Genomic DNA, 22915 nt, shown 5'->3' with positions numbered 1-22915 from the left:
ACAGTTCTAGTGAGCACTCAGGAAGTGTGGGCAAGTGTACTTCCTACTCTTCTCATAGTTTCAGAGTATGCTAGGTTTGCTCAAAGAATAGCCAAGGAGTTGTGCAAAGAGGAAATTGAGTACTTCACCACCTACTGTAGAGAAAGTCTTTTTAAAGGTTAAAAACGAAGGTGGGGGTGGGGCAGCAAAGCAGAGTTTAATATGAAGCTATGACAATCCCATGGAAACACTGACCAAGTAGAATGCTGAATCATGCATTTTCTTCGTTCAACCACTGCTACCTGGTTATCCCACAAACTCAGACACCTGAAACATAAAGGAGAAAATTTCAGACTAAAGTTCTCTGAAGAGCCCATCCTGGGTGGGAAGAAGATCTCTTATTCTAGCCCATAGCATGTGTACAGCAATCCCAACCAGTGTTGCGACTGTCCTTTTTTTTCCCCAGGGGAAATTGATACGAAATTCCTTTCGTCTTATAAAATTCATGAGGCCATGTCTCTACAGCTCCTGGTGTATCACAGAGTCTCTCATCCTATGATCTCTCTCATGTGTGTCTCAGCTCCCCAGTCAGAGTCCTGCAGGGAAAGACCTGTATTAGAGTCAGCTTTGTGGCCTTCTATAATCATAACATGGAGCTTTATACATGACAGGAAGTGAAATAAATGTTTGTCATTGATATGGTTTGAATACATGTCCTCACCAAATCTCATGTTGAATTGTAATTCCCCGATGTCAGAGGTGTCCAGGTCATAGGGGTGGCTCCCTTCTGGCTTGGTGCTACCCTCAGGATACTGAGTTCTTCCGAGATCTAGTTGTTGTAAAGTCTGGCACCTCCCGTGACCCCGCTCGCTCTCTTGCCCCCTCCTCTCCTGCCATATGCAACACCTGCTCCCCTCCTTCACCTTCCACCATGACTGAAAGCTCCCGGAGGCCCTCACCAGAAGCAGAGCAGATGCTGGTGCCATGCTTCCCGTAGAGCTTGCAGAAGCACGAGCCAATTCAACCTCTTTTCTTGTAAGTTACCCAGTCTCAGGTATTTCTTCATAGCCATGCAAGAACAGACTAACACAGTCATTACGAAGAAAGAATGAATCCTGAGATCACTGGGTTTTTGACACTAAGGCAGGGCAGGAGTCTCCAGCATGACCTCAGTGACCTGGAGCCTCAGATAGGTTTGAGTTTTGGGTTCTTAAGAGAGGGTTAAGCTACAAAGAAAAAGGATGAGAGTTAAGTTATTCCATTCACTCACGCTTTTTCAGGGGAAAAAATTGAACTTGGGTTTCCAAAAGAACATTCCTACCACCCAAGTTTTCCTTTTCTAGACCCTGATCTGTCTTATACTGGAGTATTCTCACAGACAGAGATTGCACATCCAGACAAGTTCCTTGCAACAAATACAATGGAACTACTGAGATGATAAAAAGTGTTTTAGTGTGCCCATGTTTGCTGAAAGCAATTTGTTGGGATACTTGCTCTGTAAACATCACATTTTAAAGGTCTTTTACATAGTATAGGCTACATTGCAAGAGAACATAGAGAAAACCTTCAGTCACTTGTAAATTTCACTTCTGAGTAGTCAATCCGCTTCCTAAACTCTAAAGTGTAAGTTTCCATCTTTACCTATGAACTGTGCATTTCCAGTATTTTGTTCTCTCATTTTTAATTAAAAAAAAAAAATCTTCAAAGTTAAAAACACAAAGCAAAGAAAGACAGCTTTCTCACAATTTAGAAAAGGTCATTTGGCAGAGCAAATAAATCTTTAAATATGATGGGTAAGAAGAGGAGAGATCTTTCACAAATATCAACCAAATGCAGCATGTTCCTCTTTATTAAATTACCTGCACAGTCTATTTAGTGTTTTATTGAATTACCTGCACAGGCAAGTGAAAGACAGTAGTTCAAATCCAAATCCTAAACATGGTCACCGCACTTTCTTTTTCGTCTCCATGCTATACTATGTATACTTAACTCTTTATTTTTTTCTTAAAGGTAAGTTCTGAACTTGCCAAAAGAAGCTAACTGCTATTCAATTACATCCTATATTTACCAACAGTCTTTGGAATTTCTCCAGCATTCCATATTATTACAACTCCCAAGGACATTTCACAGACCTATGTAATCTTGGTGAGGGTGTAAGAAAGGAAAAACTGATGCAGCTAGTCTGTGCTGTGTATAAACCTGCATAGGGCACAGCTCAGTTTTGATAGTACTAGGTCATTTTCCTAAGGAAAGGCTAAAAAAAGGGATGAGGTGGGAGGGGATGGGAAAGAATATTGAAAATGTCTACTCTTATTTTCCTTTAAAGGAAGCCAGAAAGGAAATTAGTTTTGTGCAGTGCAAATGAAATTATTAGTTTTTTCTATCAATCAGTTTTAGAGCTGTACAGTACCCAAATCATATCCATACATCAAATTATTTTTAGCCAAGTAAAGCTTTTTCTGCAAGGTTTAAAACACAAGCCCCTAACTTTAGTTGCTAATGAAAATAACATCAACAACAAAGACTTTAAAAAGCACATTTTAAGATTCCATTATTTCCCTCCTAACTCACTTTTAGTCAGTGGTGAGATGGAAACTTGTCCTAAAACACATTTTCCATCTTTCTTACGCACTAACCATGTAAATGACCTTTCAAGCCTTTGTAAAGCTGTATGTGAAATTGGAAAAGAAAGATTCCTGCTGTGTTATAACTCATTACAGTAATACCTCACCTATATGAAACGTGGCTACAGAGCAACCTGATCTATGCAGAACACAGCCAAAAACCAAGAAATGCAGCCAAAACATCCTTTGAGCAGTTAAATATCACCAAATCCTTAATTCCAACATCATACAAAAGAACACCCTCAGTTCATTTACTCTTAACTTTAAGTACAGTTCTTTACAAGTTCCTTGACCTTGCTTCTAGCCCTTAACAGATTTCAAAGAGACAAGGGGCTGTTATTACAGACAAGCACCTTGACATGGGATAAAAAATGGCAACAAGGTAGGTGACACGTAAATGATTAAAATACACACTCCAGAGCATACAAATCAGTGTCCAAAATGCCCTGTAGTAAATAGGAACAATTAAATAGTATCCAGCATAATCTGTTTAAGAAGGAAGAAAACAAATACATTTTTAAGTAAGTCCCATCCATGGTGGTTAAAAAGCCTCCATAACCCGGAAGCACTTTCACCAGATAGGGATGTACAAGATAGAGAACCACCTACCACTGTGAACTCTTGGGGAAGGGGGTGGCTTCAAGAGGCAATCTTCTAGGAGGACAAGTTAGTCTGAAAAAGCTCTCCCAGTTATTGTTTTAAAAGATCATTTCTCCACCCCCTGCTTTAAGGATTACTGTCTTGAGATTTCCAGAAAGACATAATTTTCCCACAGGAAGCAACTTAGAACAGGGAAGTTTTCATTTTTGACCTTAGCAAAACTTTCCTCTGAAGGCATTCGAAGTACATCTTGAATACTTATGGATAAAATAATGTTGTCTGGGATTTGCTTTAAAAATCACAGGGGTTTGGGAACTGGGTGGGGGTGCAGATGAGGCACCACTATGAGTTGACAGCCCTTGAAGGTGGGAGACAGGTATGTCAGGGGTCTCACCATTCTCTACAGCTTTGTATGTGCCTAAAATTTCCATAATAATAAGCTGGGGTTTGTAAAATAAAAAAATTTATTAAGTGATACTTTTTAAAGTAACCTGGTAAAACAGATAACAGTGCTCACTTTTTTACATTACAAGAAAAAAAGGGTCAGAATTTTCCCTCCAAACTAACTCCTTTGTCCTTCCAAAATAGAACCTGGGTTTCACTAGATAAACGGAAAGCAATAGTTTTTCCCTTCATTATTAAAAGGCAGTAGGAAAAATTCTTCCTGTAAGTAAAATGACAAATTCTTTAAAATGTAAAGTACCACCAACTGGGCATAAAATAAAGGACTCTTTCTGGTCCAGTTTGCATAATCAATTCCATCAGAAGAATACCTGACTCTGGTTTACTCTCAAATGAGCTTTGTCTAGTCACGCCAGGAATGCTTTGTTGTAAGACACCCCACCCTTCTTTGAGAGACGTGCAATCTGCAACTCTTCAATTCCAGTTTTTTTTGCTGTCAGTATCTATATCCACAATGATGTATGTCCTAGAATGTCAGAGCTTATTAAACCTAAAAATCAGAATGGGAAATTCCCCACAAGTGTCAGAGCACTAAGAAGGTGATAATGAGCACCGCCATTTGTGAAGCAGACACACTGATGGGGCACTCTGCTGAGCACAGTCTCAACAGCCCTATGACGACAGAGCTACTCTTGCTACACCACCCCATTTTACAGACTAAGGACTGAGGCTAAAGAGAGGAAATAACTTCCCCCACAATCACTCAGTGACTAAAGACAATCAAGTTCAAACCCAGAGCTCCATTTGACCCCATCTTCTTACCCAATGAACCATGCTGATATGACACAGAAAGAGGGTTATCAGCTATGACCTTATGATATAAAAGTAACAATGACAATAGCAAGCACCCACATTCTACAAAAAACAACTGTGACATACCATCAGCAGTTTATCTTTGCTCACCCACAGTGGACATTACTCAGATATGGTGGAGGGGACCCTGAGGCTGGGACCCAATTTCAGCCCGAGGAAGCTGTATCCAGAAGGCATGGTAGCAGAATCAGGATCCCATCCCAGCCGTAGCACCCTGCCAGAGCCTCTTACCTAGATGGCTTATTCTATTGTACCACTGTGTTGTGGAGTAAGAGAACCTGAGCATATCGCATAGAACCTCTTCAAAAACCAATTTGAAAAACACAATCACAAAAGCAAATGGAAAGGTTTTCCAGCCAGAGCATACATATGACTCACTCATCAAATCAAAAGAAACTCGCTGAGGATAAACACACCTTTAGCTTGCTTAGCTCTTTTCCAGAGATATGCGCCCCGCAGGGACAGAAGTAGCCAAGAAAGAAGGGCTATCTAGGAGAGACAGTTCCATGTGACCTCCCTCAGCAAAGCTTTCCACACCTTCCTTTCCCCTGTTTCCTTCCTCCCATGCCTGAGTGAGCTCCCTCAACTTCCCTCCCATGTCCAGGGTGTCACTTCCTATCTAAATAGTGAGCAGCAGCCAAGCTACTCTGCTAGCTCTCTCCATCTGGGTCTGAGCACCCAGCACTGAGCTTCCCTGGGAATGTTGCCTCATTTGCTGGTTTCTCCAGCCCCAACAGCGAGCCTCACCCAGAAGCAGTCATTTCCATGCCTAAGTCACTTACACACTGCATAACCATGGGTCCGAAGCTGGTTCGCTCCCTGAATTTCTAACACGGGGATGAAAACAGTCCCCACCACCTAGAGTTGTTGGGAGGGTTATAAGTTAATAATCTATAAATTCCTGGCACATGGTAAGCACTGTTTATGTGTTTGCCATCACTGCTGTTCTTATCCTTGCTACTTCACAGAATACTGCAGGAAGCCCAAGGAAACACACTGACTGCTAAATACCACAGCTGTAAAAATGTTTTCCCAACAAGCCAATAGTTACAGACCAGAGAATTTTTAAAGTTAAGGCTGCTTATCACAAGGAGAAAAAATATGAAACCAAAACATGCAACTACAGGTCCCAATGACTGGGAACCGTGACAGGGTGCCCAGTGGGTTTCAGATCTGTGACCACTCCAGTGAATCAGGAGTACAACCACCAGTGGATTCTAGTGTATAATGCAATCGCTTCTCCAGAGCCAAGAAGCTGAATCAGAGGGGAGAAAGAATGAAAACAGGTATGAACTAGTGTCAGCTGTTAAAGAGTTGTATAATCCCAACTGATGTAATCAAATGTTAATTACTAATAGGGAAAAACAAAGCTTCTAAACAGACATGGTCGTGCTGCTTCTTAAAGGTATACCATGGCCACACATGCACGCACACGCACCACAAACCCATTACAATTGTTCTTTCTTCTCTCTCTCCCCTGCCTTGTAAAGACACACAACACACACACACCCCACACTACTTAAGTGGACACTTGCAACAACTTATGTTGTACTAAGTAGCTCTCAGTGACATTACAAAGAAAAAGAACCTGTCTAACGCTAGCACAATAACTTTACTGCTGTAAAAATAATTTGTTAGCATACTATCATTCCTGTTACCATCGGTGACCTCAAAACAAGATTTGTTCAGCTGCTTGCATCAGTGCTGAGCAAGCCTGGGCCTCAAGGGACGAGATACTGCATGTGGGGATGGCTCTTCCCCCGTCTGCAACCCTGTAGGGTGTAAGCACATTAAGGAACAAGAGGGCAAAAGTCAGGTGCTTCAGTTTTCAAGTGGGACTCTTAGCTCTTAAAAACTGCAAGACTTAACTGTGTACAATTTCTAACAAATTTGTATCTAATAAATACAGCAAATACTACACAGTAAACCTAAGTCAAGAGACTCCTTTTGCTCTTCTGATTCACGTTTCAGAATGCTAAGAATTTCAAACCTCCCTGGGAATAAACACCATTTACTAAAATTGTTGTACATAAGAAATGAAATCTGTGGAAAAATAAATGTGTATTTCTTCCTCAATTAGATTATAAAAGGGCAGAAAGCAACAAAGTTTTATATAGTATTTGCACCCCATATCCCTTTGCACTATAATTAGCACTGACTCTGAACTCAGCAATGTCACTCTGGGGAAACTTTCGTTGGAAATAAAAGCAATGAATCTTAAAAATTCTGTATAAGGATGCTGCATTCAACGTCATCTGTAGTAGAGGGTGGCAACTCGTAACAACCTGAGTATCCATTATACATAGTTAAAGTACATTTTGGCATATCTACATTATTTAGGCTATTCTGTAGTTATTAAAAATTAGTTCAATCTATATTAGCTCTGAACAATGCTCATGATGTGTTACTAAGTAGGAAAAGCTGCAGAGTAATATATAAGGCAAAACCAAAGCAAATAAACCAGTTACCTTGTATATGTTTAGGTTTATATGAGCTTGGAGAAAACCATGGAGTATTTCCATACTCAGAGGGATAAGAGGAGGAACAGAGAAGAAACATCTACTTTCTCTTACACAATCTTTGGATTATCACCATTGTATTTGGGGGGAAGAAAAAAAAAAAAAATCTTAATCACCTAACACATATGGCTCCTCCTAAATACAACATATAAGAAAATTTGGAAGAAGTGTTCCTTCAGTAGAACACTCATGATTCATTGGTCATTTCAGCTATAATAGCCTTTAAATGATTACTATGTGCCAAGAAGTGTGCTAAAGACTTTTACATGTATTTTCTCATTTATCTTCACATGCCCAATTTATAGATAACGAAACTGAGGCTACATAACCTGGCCAAGGCTCCAGAGCTAGCAGGTGGCAAAGGCTGGCTCCAAAGCTCAATCTTTCCCCATTAGGTTATACCATAAGATGTACGTTTACATAATAAAATAAGTAACAATATGTAATTATTTATTAATAAATAATATTTAGAGCACTCTCCCATTATCACATGGCTTTCAGCACCATATACAATCATACACTGACTAAAAACAAAACGTACACAGTAGTACATTTTGCTTTAAAAACAAAAACAGGATCAAGCATTCCTTTTTAAAATTAGAATTTTTTGGTCTGGCACAGTGGCTCATGCCTGTAATCCCGGGACTTTGGGAGATCGAGGTGGAATGATCACTAGAGTCCAGGAGTTTGTGACCAGCCTGGTCAACATAGCAAGACCCACATCTCTACAAAAAATTTAAAAATTAACTGAATGTGGTGGTACATGCGTGTAGTCCCAGCTACTTAGGAGGCTGAGGCGGGAGGATTGCTTGAGCCTGGGAGCTCAAGGCTACAGTGAGCTATTGCATCACTGCCCTCCAAATGGGGCAACAGAACAAAAACCTTTTTTTTTTGAGATGGAGTCTCGCTCTGTCACCCAGGCTGGAGTGCAATGGCGTGATCTCAGCTCACTGCAACCTCTGTCTCCCAAGTTCAAGCGATACTCCTGTCTGTTTCCCAAGTAGCTGGGATTATAGGCACCCACCACCATGCCTGGCTAATTTTTGTATTTTTAGTGGAGATGAGGTTTCACCATGTTGGCCAGGCTGGTCTCAAACTCCCGACCTCAGTGGATCTACCGCCTCGGCCTCCCAAATTGCTGGGATTATAGGCGTGAGCCACCACACCTGACCCTGTCTTTATTATCCCAAAAAAAAAAAAAAAAAAAAAGACTTATTAAAACAGCTTATGTCCTGAAATTTATTCTTTTGAATTATTAGGGTTTGAAAGCTCAGTCTTTTTCTACTTTACCTAAATATTTTAATAATCTTTAATTTTTCTGATTATAAATTCATTATAAGAATATTGGAAATGATAGAAAACTAGAAGAAAAACAATCACCCATGTCACCACCCAGAAAGGACCAATATTAAAATGTTTGCATATTTTATTCTATTATTTTAATTAAGTATATGTTTAATTCATTGTGTAACTGAGATTGTATCATCTTATTTGATATCTTTCATCATTTATGATTACTATGTATTATTTTCTCATGCTATTAAAAATTTTTCAAAAACAATTTTAAACTGTTGCGTAATATTCCAGTGTATGGCTCACCATTTATGTAACCATTTGCTATTGTTGACAACTTAGGTTAGTTCTCATTTTTTGCTATTTTTCAAAAACAGTTACCTATACTTCTGATTCTTTCTTTGGAATAGATTCTTCAAGACTGTTACCGAGTCAAAAACTACACATTTTTAGAAGTCTCTTATTGCATACTCCTAAATTGCTTCCCAAATAAATGTTAAATGCAGAGGCTATCACAAATGACTATGATTTCCATTTCTTCACTTGTAAGATGACTGAAACAATGTTTTCTTAACCACTTCAATAAAAAGAAAAGAGCCACACTTGGAGTCACAAGAACCAAGCTCTTGCTATATCTTTTTTCCCTTACTGGGTTACCTTAAGCATGATTCCTCAAGATGGCAGAAAAGCTTTAGTAAAGGAGAATATCGATCCCAAAAGGGATACCTCAAAGTCTCAACGTCCTCATGTGAAGGAAGTCTGAGAAGTAGAGAGCCTCCCAAAACCCAGTCTGTAACAAACAGGGGAACTGTGAACCTCAGGCACAGCCTGGGTATGATCAACCATCAAAAATATCAACAATCCCATCTCTCAATAGCTACAGTGCCATGTCACAGCACCTCAACCTCAGAAGCAGATCTAAGGACAGGTTTTGAGAAATGTGATACTCTTGCCCCCCACCAAGTGTTAACTACAGAAACATTACTTGGCCCAAACATCAAATGACTGTACTCCCTTATATTTATATATCATTTCCTCAAAAACCATTATCTGAACAGCAGAGAATATTGATTTCAATATTCCCCAAAGAACAAGAAAAGATACCCTCTCTGCCTACCAAGTCGTATGAAGTGATAGGTAAGGATAAAAACAGAGCAGCAGACATGCTGGGTGGCTGGGAAGAGAAGAGTCCACACAGAGGCAAGGACAAGAAAGAAACAAGAAGTGGATGAAAATTTGCAATCATCCACACAGTGTTCTAGGGCTCAGGATGATCTACAAAACATGTCAAGTAAAAAGAAGAAAAGGAGATGACAAGGGTACATAATGGCTTAAAGAGAAAATAAGAACTTTAAGTAAGATTTTTTTGAGTAAAGATTATATCCAATCTCACTTTATTTCACGTGAATGCAACATTTGAAACAGAAGCAATATGAGGGTCAAACAAACGCAGAATAAGAATAAAAATTGTCAGGTGCAGTAGCTCACGCCTACAGTCTCCAGCACTTTTGGAGGCCAAGGCGGGCAGATCATCTGAGGTCAGGAGTTCGAGACCACCCTGGCCAACATGGTGAAACCCCATCTCTACTAAAAATACAAAAAAAATTTAGCTGGGTGTGGTGGCGTGCACCTGTAGTACTGTAATCCCAGCTACTTGGGAGGCTGAGGCAGGAGAATCGCTTGAACCTGGGAGGCAGAGGTTGCAGTGAGCCAAGATCACACCATTGCACTCCAGCCTGGGCAACAAGAGCAAAACTCCATCTCAAAAAAAAAAAAAAAAAAAAAAAAAAAAAAAGGAATAAAAATTAAAATATTCCAGTTATCTATTATATATGATTTTTGAAAACTGTCTCATTTACACAGACCCTGGAGCCTTATGAAGTCATTAGTTCTCAAGAGTACTGCTGCTCTGAAGTCAGATTGGTAAACAAAGATTCTAATATAGACATTAAAATAGGCAAGAATGAGCTGGGCGCAGGTGACTCATGCCTGTAATCCCAGCACTTTGGGAGGCCAAGGTGGGCGGATCACGAGGTCAGGAGATCGAGACCATCCTGGCTAACACGGTGAAACCCCATCTCTACCAAAAATACAAAAAAATTAGCCGGGTGTGGTGATGGGCGCCTGTAGTCCCAGCTACTTGGGAGGCTGAGGCAGGAGAATGGCATGAAGCCGGGAGACGGAGCTTGCAGTGAGCCGAGATTGTACTACTGCACTCCAGCCTGGGCAACAAAGCGAGACTCCGTTTCAAAAAAAAAAAAAAAAAAAGGCAAGAATGAAGACTTCTTTCTATTACCTGTGCATGGATACTCTCAAGATACTCAAGACAAAATGACTGATTTGGACACACAAAAAAAGCAATGGTGCTTAGTCATTTATGAGCTAAATTAGAATCTGTAGATGATGCTAAACACTATCAAATAAAAATTATTCAAGGTGACCATCTCTTGATAGCTCATTCCAGTAACAACTTTCACTGTCTTAAAATTTCTTCTTTGTAAAATATACTTACTCTACTGCTATTTTTATGCTCTGTTCTGCTATTTACAGACTCTACTGCTAATTTAATTTACTTCCTCTTGAAGTCTTTCATTTTGAAAAGGGCAGCTGGGTGCCATCTTCCCTACACTGCACCTTCATATATTTAACTCTCATTAAGACATTCACTCCTTCATATTCTCCAATATAAATAATCCTACCTTTCTTACCTTCTCTTTTTAGGTATTATTTCTTTTAATTATCTCAGTGGTTCTCTGTTAACTCTAAATTCTCCTTGTCTTCTTAAGTTATAGTACTAAAATGAAACAAATTACCTTTACCACCTAACTCATAGAGATGGGCTTATTATTTAACAGAAAACACAGAGCAGGCTAGTTGGTTTTTCCCATAAAATCTGCATTTGAAAGAAAAAAGTTCTCACTAGAGAAAGACCCCTTCACCTCCAAAAGATAAGCATGCTATCATTCGTATCCAATATAAAGAATAGGACAAAAGGAAAAAGAAATCATAGAATGGGTCTAGAAAATATAGGTGTTATTTAGTTCCGTGCCTGGCACGGTTATTTTAATCCAGTCAATCATTAGGAATTTGATGTTGGATGTGATGGCTCACGCCTGTAATCCCAGCACTTCAGGAAGCCAAGGCATGAGGATCTCTTGAGCCCAGGAGTTCAAGGCCAGCCCGATCAACACAGTATCACCTCGTCTCTACAAAAACTTAAAAAATTAGCAAGGCATGGCAGCACACACCTGTGGTTCTAGCTCCTCAGGAAGGTGGGGCAGGAGAATAGCTTGTGTCTGGGAGATCAAGGCTGCAGTGAGCTATGATCCTATGATTGCATTACTGCACTAGGCCTGGGTGACAGAGGGGGACCCTATCTCTTTAAAAAATAATAAATAAATATGAATTTGGAACTAGAAGTTAGGAGATGGCTGAGTTAAAGTGGCAAAATGCAGGTGTTCCCATTTTTTTCCCAACTGAAAAATCACTTCAAATCAATGAGAGAACGAGACACAGATGCAAAGAGTTCCATGTTTGATGAAACAAGGCGGTTTCAGAAAGCCCCCCCACAACACAAAATATAAATACAGAAGATAAAAACCTGGCAGAGAAAGCTAAACTTGCTGTCTGTATTCTTAACTTTAGAGACGCAAGGTACCAGGTGTTTTGTTTTGCGAGGGAAATGGGCAGGTTATGGGTAGGGAAGGGCTTGAAAATAGGAGACTTGTTTGAATGCCTTTATTCCTCTCCATGCAGATGAGAACAGAAAGTCATTAGGGGTCTCCAAGAGGGATGTCTTCAGGGTGCAAAAGTGCGAGGTGCTGAGATTATCTAAAAAGGTTGGACTACGTGGAAAGTTATACAAGAGGCGTTTGTTTCACAAAGCAGTTGGAGGTGTGTGGGAAGACTTAGTCAGATGTTCAAAGAAAACCAAGAGAATGAAAAGGTTAGGCATTTACTCAAGGAAAAATAAAAAATGTGTTCAACAAAGAAAACACCATCTAAACACCACACTTGGCTTAGCAGTAAACAATACTCACTTATTCATACTGAATAGAAAGCATTGAGCTGCGTCTAACCAGAGTATTAGTGCTGCTAATTATCCTGGAAGGACGGTGGAGGGGAAGATGGAGCATAAATGAGATTAAGTCATTTATCACCCACCACCACCACCATCCTAGCTAAAGTTATTGAGCAATGACTGTGTTTTGTATTTTTATTCTGAGCACTTACAAGTGAGCTTTGTATCTCTCCCAAGAAGCTGCCCCAAGCCAAAAAGCACCATGAAGCCTTCTAGACTCAAAACAGAGGAATGCTTCTCAGGGAAGGACGGATCCCCTTGACTGCCTTGAAGGAAGCTTTGGGATTCTTTCAGGAAGGGGAACGAGAGGAGCACTTCATTCAATTTTGGGAAATCTGTGATAATCACTGGGATCAAGACCTCATTAGACAAATGGTATGAAATTCTCCTTCCTGTAATTGCTAAGAACAGTTGAATATGGAAGACTTGATGGACTCTGAGCTGGAAGAAGTGGACCTACAGATAAATTCAAAGTACGAATGACCTAGACTTCCAACTCCTCACCTCTACCCACTGAGCAATACAGAGGCAAATGTAACCACAGACATGGAGAGTTCTATACTGCGCCTAAATGCATGAAGAGGAACCACCACAGGGCTGAAGATATCTAGTCCTTTATATTTCAATGGTGACTCTTTGTTTACAGACATCCACAGTGCTGGCACTTATAATGATCAGAATTACTCTGGGGGCAGGGGTAGAGGGAGGGGTGTTAATAAGTTATGATCAATAAATGTTCATGACCCAAAACTATACCCTAATTTAACCAAAAATCATAGTTGCCATCTATGAAGCACTTCCTCCATACTAAACTCTGTACATATGTTATCTCTCACACTCATGTCATCAACTCCGAGGCATTATCCTCAGTCTACAAATGAGTAAATCAAACTTTACAGAGTCTAAGTAACCTACCTGAGATACACTAGCTAGTGATGGAGCTTATACTGTCTCCATTAGGCTACGTGGTCTCCCATCTTCCAGAATGTCTTAAGTATGAGCCTTTATTGTGATTTTTCCTTAGATTCTAGTGGGGTACAGGAAAGTAAGTCTCTACCAATGGAAATAGAACTTAGAGCTCACCACCCGCTGATAGTGTTGTATAAAACTACTTACCACACTAGGGAAATAGATTCTTAGGAGTACTTCAGGTTGGGACAATAGGAACAAAGTTGCTAGACCACCCAGGGCCCGGAATGAAAAGGAAAAAGAACTGAGATGAGAGGCAAAGGGAGGCTAGAAATCAGGGTCTTTACCCAATGTGTTTGTTTGCTGGAGGCACACACTCAGGGACCTTTGCTAAGTATTGTTCCCCTTCTGTTTGAAAAACAAAAACAACCTCCCCAAACTCTCTCACATTCCCCCTGGTAGTGAACGTATCTCAACACTGTAGTGAAACAAATATATCAAAACATGCCAAAGTTCTCAGATGTTTACACGACAAAGTGGCATATCCCATGCTTTAACTCTGGTACATCTCCGTAAATCTGGAAAAGTTGATCCTATGTCACTCAGATGCATCAACCTTCCGCTATTCATATTAATTTATGCACTTTCGTTAGACTCCCCAAAGCACCTATTTTTTTTTCATTCTATCACAAAACAATAAATACTGGGAAAAAATCTATATACTTTTATATTTTCACAGGTAAGCGCAGAAATGAACACAAATTGCATTGTATCCACTTCTCTTGACCCAATTCCTGTACTAAAACAAATTGAAGTAAAATATGCCTATTTTTCAAAGCACAATCCTAAAGTCACTAATTCAAAGGTCGTTCACATATGACTAGAGAAAGAAAAGGAGAAGGAAAGACAGGAAGTAAAGTGAAGGAAGGAGGAGGAGGCAGGGAACACCTTATCAGAGGTCCCTCAAATTTAGCCAGACTAGAATTAAAGAAAGTGCATCAAAGACTGTTACATCCAGCTGGGCGCAGTGGCTCATGCCTGTAATCCCAGCACTTTCGGAGGCTGAGGTAGGCAGATTGCCTGAGGTCAGGAGTTCAAGACCAGCCTGGCCAACATGGTGAAACCCCATATCTGCTAAATATACAAAAGTTAGCCAGGCATGGTGGCATGTGCCTGTAATCCCAGCTGCTCAGGAAGCTGAGGCAGGAGAATCGCTTGAACGCGGGAGGCAGAGGTTGCAGTGAGCAGAGATCACGCCACTGCACTCTAGCCTGGGAGACAGAGTAAGACTCCGTCTGGGGGAAAAAAAAAAAAAAAGACTGTTACATCCATCCAGTTAGACGAGCAACAGGGCAAAAAAGCTCCATCAACATATACTTTGCAAATAGCCTGTGAAGAAGGTTTGAAAGCATTCTGTTGAGAGCTAACATGTTAAGCAGTGACCTAAAAGATGAAAGATAAGCTGGCTGGGTTGAAGGGGCCCTTCTCTAACATGCCTGGGAAGAAGAGGTAGATGCTGACCATATGATCTTGGGCCAGTGGCAACATAAATAGCTGCGTTTGAGAGAGAACGAGGACCAAGCATTACAAGATCACTTTCCTAGAGATGCTATGACATTCCTCCAACATTGCAGTTGTGTTAGCAAGAGCAGACAGATGCAGTGCAGAGTTGGGGCCTAAAGTCGACACCTGAAACACTACCCATCCAGCCCAAAGACCTTACCCTATAATAACAGTAAACGATACAAGGGAGAAAGCAAGGGTCCTATACACCATACAACATAGAAGCCAACCTTTTAAACATTAAGAGCTTCTCCACCCAAACTTGAACTAAATTTTGTACTGACCACAGATAATCTTCTACTTGTACTTATGGGCCAAGAAAAGTAAGTCAAATTTGTTAAATTAAGATTACGCTTCAGAGTAATTTGACCCACATTTTCAATAGAAATTTATTACAAATATTTATCACGTACTTTGTAGGGGCCAGGCACTACGCTGGACAATAGGGATAAAACTGTTTAAGACAGACACAGCTGTGCTGCTTTCACAAAGCCCACCTACCATAAAACATTTTAATCATCTCCAAAACAACTCTCTGTACAGGCACACAAAAGAGTCGAAATCACTGAAGCATCTAAGCAGGGCAATATCAGAGCTGAGCACATAAAAACCATGTAAAAGGAACCAAATAGCATGCTGTCATCAGTCTTATCTTTTTCTTAACAATATCTGCCCTTTGTAAAATGCCAAATACCAGAACATTCAGGAGCATCATTAACTTTCACCCATTTTCACTGAGCAACTGAAAGGCGTCAGACACTGTGGATCTAAAGATGAGTACAACCTGGCTTTTGTCTTCAGAAAGCTCATAATCTAGTGGGGATGAATTCTTCAGGATCACAGAGGGCAAATGGCCTTCTCTGGAAAGAGGTTTTTGACAGCTGTGCTTAAGAAGATTTTTGCAAAAGTGACACTGTAATATTATTGCCTTTTCCTCAATACAAATTTTCCCATCACAAGCACAGACATCAGAAAAGGCTCTTGACCTCTCTGCTATGTTGCAATACATTTCATCAAAATGAGCTTGTTACCGCTTCTCGAAATACGAAATTCTCTCTACCCTTCCACCCAGCATTCAAAGACATCAGAATTTCCCCTAGTTCGTGGTGTGGCTAAGACTGCATCGAAAGACAACATAAGATGGTTTGAGAAAGGTCCTTTAAGATCTGTGCCTTGCCTACCTAAATAATGAGGAAAAGGAAGACAGTGACAATAATGATGGTGATTAATAACCGCAGCTTCAACAGACTGAGCATTTATGGTGTGTCAAGCATGGTGTTAAGCACTTTCAGTTTGTTATATCATTTGGCCCTGAGGTAAGTATATTATTTATACTCATATTATGGATGACAAAACTGAGGCTTGAGGAGGTTGAGATTTTGCTCAAGGACACAAAGCTGGGAAGTGGCAGAGCCAAGCCCAAAACCGTATCCACCTGTACCATGCCCCCTCCCCTTGCCCACCCTTTTCCCATATGCGCCAGTCACCTGCAAAGAGCAGGAACCATGGAACCACCATACCATTTCTAATCTCCAAGCCTTTGAGTATTATTGCTTCTGAGAGGCCACACTTCCCAATTTTCATCCAGTTGACTCCTATTTGTCTTTCAGAATGTGTTTGGAGTCAACTTTCCAGGGAAGTTCTCTAAACTGCCCCTCTCTAAGGTTTGACGCCTCATCTCTGGTTTTGCTCAGCCTTGGACACGGACTCCCTCTCTCCCAGCACTTGTCCTACTGTGCCACGGGGTCATGAGCTACTCAAGGTCATGGATCATTTTATATTGAACTCTGCAGCTCCAGAGCCTCGTAGGGTACTTACCAGCAGCAGGCATCACATCACTGTGTTGGCTGACTGAACAAATGCATGAGAAAGAGAAGTGAAGTTAAGGACTTATTCTAGGATGGTCTCTCTGGAGTTAGAGATGCCTGAATTCAAGTCCTGACTCCACCTCTTATCAACTGGCCACTTTATTTAACCTCTCTAAGCCTCAGTGTCTCATCTATAAAATAAAGGCTAACAGTAGCATCTAGCTCTAAAGTCTCTTCTGAGAGTTTAGATTTTGCAGCTTAGCTCTAAAGTAAGTGACACATATGTTAATAAATGTTAGTTATTAGTAATAAAGTATAGGCCAAAGCCAATCCTCTTATAATAAACAACTTTGCCCTTGGTTCCCAGCTTTGCATTCTCCTACAATCACAAGGTTTTGAGCAAATACAAAGTCAGTCCTCTTACAATGAGGCAACGGGGTGGTGGAATCACTTTGTCAACCAACCGAGGACCCTTCCAGAGCTAGACATTTAAGGATCCTTTAGGTTTCTCCACAAAGTTACAAGGTAGAAAATGTTTCACAGGTAACCCTGAAGTAAATCTTTTCTCTCAAAATAAGCATTTCCCTGGGAATTGATACCCCAGCTGAGAATAAAGCAGCTGTTGCTGTTAACATTAACCTTTGACAGAGCACTATTAACTGTATCATGTTGATCATCAGATCACAGTAAAACTGTATAGTTAAAAATCATATTGTTTCATGCCATATTCCACAAAGCATCTTTGGCGATAAATAAGATGAAAGAGTATCTCCCATTGTGTATGCATAAATGAGAGTACCACGCAAGATGTTAGAATTCAGTGATATTTGTGTTCCTTTAAGAAACACAAATTGTGGCCAGGTGAGGTGGCTCATACCTGTAATCCCAATACTTTGGGAGGGCGAGGCTGGCGGATCATTTGAGGTCAGAAGTTCATGACCAGCCTAGCCAACATGGTGAAACCCTATCTCTACTAAAAACACAAAAGTTAGCCAGGCATGGTGGTGCACGCCTGTAATCCCAGCTACTTCAGAGGCTACGGCAGGAGAATCACTTGAACCTGGGAGGCGAAAGTTGCAGTGAGCCGAGATTGCGCCACTGCACTCCAGCCTGGGTGACAGAGCGAGACCTTGTCTCAAAAAAAAAAAAGAAAACAAAAAGAAAGAAACACAAATTGCTTAATATGGCATAACCCCCTACCCAGTGGCATGGGCAAGATCTATTTTTAAAACTATATTTTCTTTAGTATGATTTTTAAATCCATAGATGATGATTTAGGACTGAGAATGGCCTGGTAAAACTCTAAAATCAAACTTCATTTTATATGCTCTCACAATGTTGCAATGTAATGTTAGTTCACAGATAAAACTGCTGTGAGTGGCTGTGGGCTGCCAGTGCTGTCACGGTATTCCAACTTTTATTCACTGGTCAATAAAGCAGAGGTCCCCAATCTTTTTGACTCTAGGGACTGGTTTCAAGGAAGACAATTTTTCCACAGACAGGAGTGGGGAGTGATGGTTTTGGAATAAAACCGTTGCACCTCAGATCATCAGGCATGACTTAAATTCTCATAAGGAGAGTGCAACCTAGATCACTGGCATGAGCTGTTGACGACTGGGTTCCTGCTCCTGTGAGAATCAACCGCTGCTGTGGATCCCACAGGAGGCGGAGCTCAGGCAGTACTCACCTCCTGCTGTGAGGCCAGTTCCTAACAGGCCACGGACTGGTACTGGTCTGGGACCCCTGGGATAAAGCACAACTGGATGCCCCTCTAGGCTTACAATGAAAAACTTCAGCACTTAGAAAGCTGGATTTGGAAGAAGACTAAAGGATAAGACAGGAACACAAGACAGATTTCCCCAAGTCTAGTTCATCTGAGACACCTGCCAGAGCAAACATCCACCTGCTTCCTTCCATTCTTTTCTTTTCTATCCTCCCCCTCAAAAGCGGTTTAGTTACTACACTCAATCTTGGTTTAAAGACCCAGGTGTCATATCTCACAAATACAGCACTTACAGTCACATCTAGATTACTCAGTCTATTCTTAAATCCTGGCTTGTCACTTCCATTTTCAGGCTGCCCTGAAAATCCTAATTTCAAATAGAGGATTTTCTTTTTATACTCCATTCTCTATTTCCATTTTGGGATGAGATTTTATTTTAAAATATGGTATTCATTAATACATTTAATGAAGACACGTTTACTAAAGGAACCTATCAAATGCAGGATACTGTGTTAAAAAAAAAAAAAGAAAGAAAAAAAAACCTTCCAGAGAATATAATAATGAGTCAAAGATCATCCCTGCCCCCCAAAAGGCAGAAGAAATAAAAACACATGTCCACAACCATATAACTATCACTTAAGAGATGGATGACCCTAGGAAAAGCAGTTTAGGCCTCTGGCATCTGCAGATTCAGCATCTGTAAATTCAACCCCAAAAGTCCATAACATAACGAGTTACAAACCCATTGAGACATACATATAACACTGATATAATTTTAATGGCACAATTCATTTAAATGTCTTCATAAATTATTTTAGCTTTGTGTGACCCTAAAGAGAATGAAAGTGTTGTATATATGTTGAGACATTTTATGATGACAGAGTGTAACAATGGTATTATCAAATGAGGCATTCCTTGCTGGTGCCGCATGCCCTATTATAAAGAATGTGTTGTTGGCCGGGCATGGTGGCTCACATCTGTAATCCAAGCCCTTTGGGAGGCCATGGCAGGTGGATCACTTGAAGCCAGGAGTTTGATACCAGCCTGGCCAACATGGCGAAACCCCGTCTCTATTAAAAACACAAAAATTAGCTGGGGGTGGTGGTGCATGCCTGTAACCCTAGCTACTTTGGAGGCTGAGGCACCAGAATTGCAAGGCAGAGGTTGCAGTGAGCCAAGATCACACTACAGCATTCCAGCCCGGGCAACAGAGCAAGAATCTGTCTCAAAAAAAAAGAATGTAGCAGAATTCACAACAGTAGCAGGAGGGTATGAGGGTATGAGAAAGGTAGCATTAAGGAAACTGAGCTAAGGGTTTATGCCTAGCAGGATTCCAACAGGCAGTGGTGGTGACTGTTTTCAGAGGGGGATGATCATTACCAGTGTTTCTAATTCTTAAGTGGGAAAGCAAGGCATGTTTGGAGGTCAGAAGGCACAAATCAGGGCTGGCTGCAGAGCAGAGGGGTCCTGGGTGCAAGAAAGCCTCAGAAGAGACTGCCTATGAGGTTCTGACTGGAGAGAGCAGCAAGTGAAGCCAATGGTTAGAGTCTATAAGAGTGATGGCCTGGGCGATGTGTTGGAAACAGGAACTTCTAATCAAGAATCTCCAGGTGGAAGGGCTCTAAGAGATGAAAAAAGAAGTGGATCAGTTTCTTGGGGAACCTCCAAGCTGTTCCTCCATGGCAGTTGTACTAATTTACATTCCCACCAACCGTGTACAAGACAACACAAAGGATTGAGGGGATAGATACCCCATTTTCCATGATGTGATTATTATGTATTATATGCCTGGATCACAATAGTTCATGTACTCCGTAAGTATATATACTTAGTATGTACCCACAAAAATTAGAAATAAAAAAGTATTAAAAAAAGAAATGAATTAGGCAATCAATAAAGTCATCGCATTCCAATGAATTAGGAGAGACGGCGAGAGAGCAAAACAGGAAATTGATCTTTTACACACAACTGTAATGTATTCAGAGACACAGTGAGATCAGTGATGATGATACATGCCAACATACTGACCCAGGTTAAACACACTTTATGTGCAAGACTCATATATAAGGTCACACATATATGGTCAAGATTTCAAATGTGAAATGACAGAATGATTACACTAGTAAGATCTTTCACAGAACATATTCTTGTTGGCATCTATCAAAAAAAAGTAAGAACAACTTCTGTACCTGTACCGTGGAACTTAAAATTTAAAAATACAAATACAATAGAAAGTTTTTAAAAAAGAACCACTTCTAAAGGTGTAGCACTCAATTTATGTGGACATACCAAAGAAAGAGAACCAAAGAAATGACTGGCAGCACTCCACCAGTGTCCTCTCTCCCATCCTTAGTGCCTTCCTTTTCCTCTTCTTTTTCTTTTTTTTTTGTTTTGAGATGGGATCTCGCTCTGTTGCCCAGGCTGGAGTGCAGTGGCTCAATCTCAGCTCAACGCAAGCTCCGCCTCCCGGGTTCACGCCATTCTCCTGCCTCAGCCTCCCGCGTAGCTGGGACTACCAAGCGCTCGCCACCATGCCCGGCTAATTTTTGTGTTTTTAGTAGAGACGGGGTTTCACCGTATTAGCCAGGATGGTCTCGATCTCCTGACCTCGTGATCCGCCCGCCTCGGCCTCCCAAAGTGCTGGGATTACAGGTGTGAGCCACAGCGCCCGGCCCCTCTCTTCTCTTTCTTACCTTACTCATTATACGAGTCATCTTGTTGTCAGCCCTATTACACAGGCTAATGTTCCCCAAGCTCAGAGAGGACGGCGATTCCTGCCATACAAGCATACACTTTAACGCTTTTTGGTCAAAATAGGAACAAGCCCCGGATGTACTTCTTTTTACCCTGCCAAGTTAGCCTACTTTAACTTTATGCTCTATTGTGTTGCACTGTTATCTAACATTAAGCTTTTTTTTTTTTGCAAGGGTAGAAAGAGATGACACTCGGGAATTAGTCATATAAATGAAGCTTTACATGAACAAAGCAGGGAGAACTAAAGCTAACAAAATGTTTGGACGTCTAAAGGAAGAGTGGCCTCTCATGATGTTTCTAAGACGGAGTTACCACTACACTACTGAATGGAAGGGAGGGAAGGGGGAAGGGCAGTTCTACTCCTTGACAAGATTCAAGGAAAAGGAAGACCGAAGTATAATTAGAAACACTGACCATGTGTCATCTTTACCACAAGTGAACTTGAGGGAAGGAGATGCCTGAAAGACCTGGAATTCTTCTTGCTTGACTCATGAAACTCAACAGGTCTTAGAGATGACTGCACATTAAAACCGCTTTGGACCAAGAAGCAACTGTCTGAGAACTGGGAGAAGCATTAGTGGTGAGATGTATTTTCTCTTCTCTCAGCATCATCCCAGAAAGGGGCACACAGAGTTACTCATTAAGGTGAAAAAATCTAAAGACACTGTAACAGTGAAAAGCTTGGGAGCAGAAGAAAGAGCCCTGAATTTGAATGGCATGTTTGAGTTTCAGCCAACTGGAAAATCTTTGACATACTATTTAAACTCTCTGAGCCTCAGTTTCCTGATCTGTAAGATGAAAACAGTAACTACATGTCACAGCATCAGTGAAAAGATTAAATAAGATAATGTATGTAAAGCAATATCAGAGTCTCTGGCCCAAATAACAATGCCTAATAATTACCTATTACTGTAGCTATTACAAGTAGGAGGACAGTGGTTTAAAAATCAACACTGAAGTAATAAAAAGGAGATCTGAAAGATGACACCAAATCCAAAATTTAATTCAAATCTTCTGAAGTAAATTAAGTACCATTAAGGTGAGGAAGAACAATTGGTCAGAATATCTGCAGTAATTCAAGAGTCTGAAAAAATAGTGTTCCATTAATCCACTCCAGGAGAAAAGGTACTTAGACAAGACTGATGTTATCAAATTAAGATTGGGGAGGAAAAGTCCTCTTTAGAATAGTAATCATGTGCTATTTTATTTTATTTATTATTTATTTATTTATTTTGTGACAGAAATTTGTTCTTCTTGCCCAGGCTAGAGTGCAATGGTGCAATCTCAGCTCACCACAACCTCCGCCTCCCAGGTTCAAGCAATTCTCCTGCCTCAGCCTCCCAAGTAGCTGGGATTACAGGTGCACGCCACCATGCCCAGCTAATTTTGTATTTTTAGTAGAGATGGGGTTTCTCCATGTTGGTCAGGCTGGTCTTGAATTCCCGACCTCCAGTGATCCGCCCGCCTCGACCTCCCAAAGTGCTGGGATTACAGGCGTGAGGCACCACACTCGGCCTAATGTGCTATTTTAATACATATTTCACACCCACAGATAAACAACACTTCATATTTCTTTTCTAAACAAAAAAAAACCTCTCCTGGCATTCTTGGTCCTGAGCTTATAATCTGCTCAGTAATTTTCCATTTCAGTTTTGTGCTCACAGATTTAGAAACGTACTTCATTTCCTAACAAAAATATTTATGTTCTGCAGTATTTATTGCTTCTGTATAACTAGATCCCAGTGAACAGATGAGAGAGGTACCCAAGAGGAAATGTGGAATAATAG

At 40.7% G+C, this 22915-nt stretch overlaps 1 protein-coding gene across 2 annotated transcripts in view; it reads right to left on the bottom strand.

Moving 5' to 3' along the window:
* PTPN14 (protein tyrosine phosphatase non-receptor type 14) overlaps nt 1-22915 on the bottom strand; it is a 205382-nt gene that overhangs the window by 125449 nt on the left and 57018 nt on the right. Inside the window, exon 2 of one of the 2 annotated variants that reach the window (XM_007988458.3) lies at nt 235-306. The exons of the other annotated variant lie outside the window; for it this stretch is intronic. The gene's annotated coding sequence lies outside the window, so the exon portion shown is untranslated. The remainder of the gene's footprint in view (nt 1-234; nt 307-22915) is intronic. 2 annotated transcript variants of the gene reach the window in all.

Source organism: Chlorocebus sabaeus, chromosome 25 (genome assembly GCF_047675955.1).
Source record: "Chlorocebus sabaeus isolate Y175 chromosome 25, mChlSab1.0.hap1, whole genome shotgun sequence".
Taxonomy (NCBI): domain Eukaryota; kingdom Metazoa; phylum Chordata; class Mammalia; order Primates; family Cercopithecidae; genus Chlorocebus; species Chlorocebus sabaeus.
This window is presented reverse-complemented; position numbering and strand designations above follow the sequence as displayed.